This window comes from Triticum urartu, chromosome 1A, assembly GCF_056163025.1.
Source record: "Triticum urartu cultivar PI428250 chromosome 1A, HENAU_Tu73, whole genome shotgun sequence".
Classification (NCBI taxonomy): domain Eukaryota; kingdom Viridiplantae; phylum Streptophyta; class Magnoliopsida; order Poales; family Poaceae; genus Triticum; species Triticum urartu.
In genome coordinates, this window is record NC_141873.1 from 162,791,161 (window position 1) to 162,794,816 (window position 3,656).

Consider the following 3,656-nt stretch of genomic DNA (forward strand, 5'->3'; position numbering starts at 1 on the left):
ATGGCACCGGAACGATAGACCTCCTCCATAATGTAAGGACCTTCCCATTTAGAGAGAAGCTTTCCTGCAAAAAATCTTAAACGAGGGTTGTATAGCAATACATAATCACCTACATTAAACTCACATTTTTGTATTCTTTTGTCATGCCATCTTTTAAATATTTCTTTAAACAATTTGGCATTCTCATAGGCTTGGGTTCTCCATTCATCAAGTGAGCTAATGTCAAATAACCTTTTTCTCACCGACAAGTTTGAAATCATAGTTGAGCTCTTTAATAGCCCAATAAGCCTTATGTTCTAGTTCGAGAGGTAACTGACATGCTTTTCCATAAACCATTTTATACGGAGACATACCCATAGGATTTTTATATGCAGTTCTATAGGCCCATAATGCGTCATCAAGTTTCTTGGACCAATTCTTTCTAGATCTATTAATAGTATTTTGCAAAATTAATTTGAGTTCTCAATTACTCAATTCTACTTGACCACTAGACTGTGGGTGATAAGGAGATGCAATTCTATGATTAACATCATACTTAGCAAGCATTTTACGGAAAGCACCATGAATAAAATGTGAACCACCATCAGTCATTAAATATCTAGGGACTCCAAAGCTTGGAAAAACAACTTCTTTAAGCATCTTAATAGAGGTGTTATGATCAGCACTAATAGTTGGAATGGCTTCTACCCACTTAGTAATGTAATCAATGGCAACTAAAATATGTGTATATCCATTAGAGGCAGGAAATGGTCCCATATAATCAAAGCCCCAAACATCAAATGGTTCAATAACAAGTGAATAATTCATAGGCATTTCTTGACGTCTACTAATATTACCAATTCTTTGGCATTCATCACAAGATAAGACAAACTTACGGGCATCCTTGAAGAGAGTAGGCCAATAAAAACCGGATTGCAATAGTGTCCTCCATAGGCCTCGGAGTGACACTTGCGGAGGATATGTTCCTGTTCATGCTCAGGTACACAAAGTCTAATAATACCATCTACTCCTTCTTTATAAAGATGTGGGTCAACCCAAAAGTAATCTCTTAAATCATAGAAAGCTTTTTCTTTTGCTGGTATGTGAAACTAGGTGGTATAAATTTAGCAACAATGTAATTAGCATAATCAGCTTACCATGGAGCAGTATGAGAAGCATTTATGACATTTAATTGTTCATCAGGAAAGCTATCATCAATAGGTAGTGGGTCATCAAGAACATTTTCCAACCTAGACAAGTTATCTGCAACGGGGTTCTCGGCTCCCTTTCTATCAATAATATGCAAGTCAAATTCTTGTAGCAAGAGAACCCATCTAATAAGTCTAGGTTTAGCATCTTTCTTTTCCATAAGATATTTAATAGCAGCATGATCCGTGTGAATAGTTACTTTAGAATCAACAATATAAGGTCTGAACTTATCACAAGCAAATACAACTGCTAAGAATTCTTTTTCAGTAGTAGCATAATTTCTCTGGGCATTGTCTAGAGTTTTACTAGCATATTGAATAACATTTAGTTTCTTATCAATTCTTTGCCCGAGAACAGCGCCTACAGCATAATCACTAGCATCACACATAATTTCAAAAGGTAAATTCCAATCAGGTGGCTGAACAATAGGTGCAGAGATCAATGCTTTCTTAAGTATTTCAAATGCTTCTACACAATCATCATCAAAGACGAATGGTATATCTTTTTGTAATAAATTAGTCAGAGGCCAAGAAATTTTTGAGAAGTCCTTAATGAACCTCCTATAAAAGCCGGCATGATCAAGGAAACTTCTTATACCTTTGATGTCCTTAGGACACGGCATCTTTTCAATAGCATCAACTATAGCTTTATCAACTTCAATGCCCCTTTTAGAAATTTTATGCCCCAATACAATACCTTCATTAACCACAAAGTGGCACTTCTCCCAATTCAAGACAAGGTTAGTTTCTTCACATCTCTGCAAAACTCGATCAAGGTTGCTCAAGCAATCATCAAAAGAGGATCCATAAACGAAGAAATCATCCATGAATACCTCACATATCTTTTCACAAAAATCAGAAAATATATCCATCATGCATCTTTGAAAGGTAGCAGGTGCATTACATAAGCCAAAAGGCATACGTCTATAAGCAAAAGTATCGAAAGGGCAAGTAAAAGTGGTCTTAGATTGATCATCAACTGATACAGGTATTTGAGAGAAACCAGAATAACCATCTAGAAAGCAAAAATGTGTATGTTTGGATAATCTTTCTAGCATTTGATCAATAAAAGGTAAGGGGTAATAACCTTTTTAGTAGCCTTATTTAATTTGCGGAAATCAATTACCATCCTATAACCTGTAATAATTCATTGCAGAATTAATTCATCTTATCATTAGGAACGACAGTAATACCTCCCTTCTTAGGAACACAATGGACAGGACTTACCCACTGACTATAAGCAACGGGATAAATTATACCTGCCTCAAGGAGCTTTAGTATTTCTTTTCTTACCACTTCTTCCATCTTAGGATTCAGTCGTCGTTGGTGATCAATAACTGGTTTGGCATCTTTTTTCAAATTTGTTTTGTGTTGACATTGAGTGGGACTAATGCCCTTAAGATCATCAAGAGTATATCCAATAGCAGCACGGTGCTTCTTCGGAGTTTTCAATCATTTTTCTTCCTCCTTCTCTGAAAGGTTAGCACTAATAATAACAGGATATATATTCTTTTCATCAAGATAAGCATATTTAAGAGTATCAGGCAATGGTTTAAGCTCAAACACGGGATCACCCTTGGGTGGAGGAGGATCCCCAAAGATTTCAACAGGCAAGTTGTGTTTTAGAATAGGTCCCTGTTTAAAGAAAACCTCATCTATTTCCCTTCTTTCATTCATAAACATATCATTTTCATGGTCTAGCAAATATTGTTCTAAAGGATCACTAGGAGGTACGGCAATAGAAGCAAGACCAATAATTTCATATTTACTAGGCAATTCCTCTTCACGGTGTTGTCTACGAAATTTAGAAAAGTTGAACTCATGAGACATATCACCTAAACTAATAGTAACAACATCCTTTTTGCAGTCTATCCTAGCATTAACAGTGTTTAAGAAGGGTCTACCAAATATAATGGGACAAAAGCTATCTTGTGGGGAACCAAGAACAAGAAAGTTAGCAGGATATTTAGTTTTCCCACACAAGACTTCAACATCTCTAACAATCCCCATTGGTGAAATAGTATCTCTATTGGCAAGTTTAATTGTGACATCAATATCTTCTAACTCAGCAGGTGCAATATCATGCATAATTTCTCTGTATAAGTCAATATGTATTGCACTAGCACTAGCACCCATATCGCACAAGCCATGATAACAATGATCTCCTACTTTGACAGAAATAACATGCATGCCTACCACAGGTCTATGTTTATCTTTAGCACAAGGTTTAGCAATTCTAGCAGTTTCATCACAGAAATAAATAACATGCCCATCAATATTATCAGCCAAGAGATCCTTAACAATAGCAATATTAGGTTCAACTTTAACTTGCTCATGAGGTGTATAGGTTCTAATATTGCTTTTACGAACCACAGTAGAAGATTTAGCATGATCTTTTATCCTAACAGGAAAAGGTGGTTTCTCAACATAAGCAGTAGGAACAATAGGATCATTATAAGTGATAGTCTT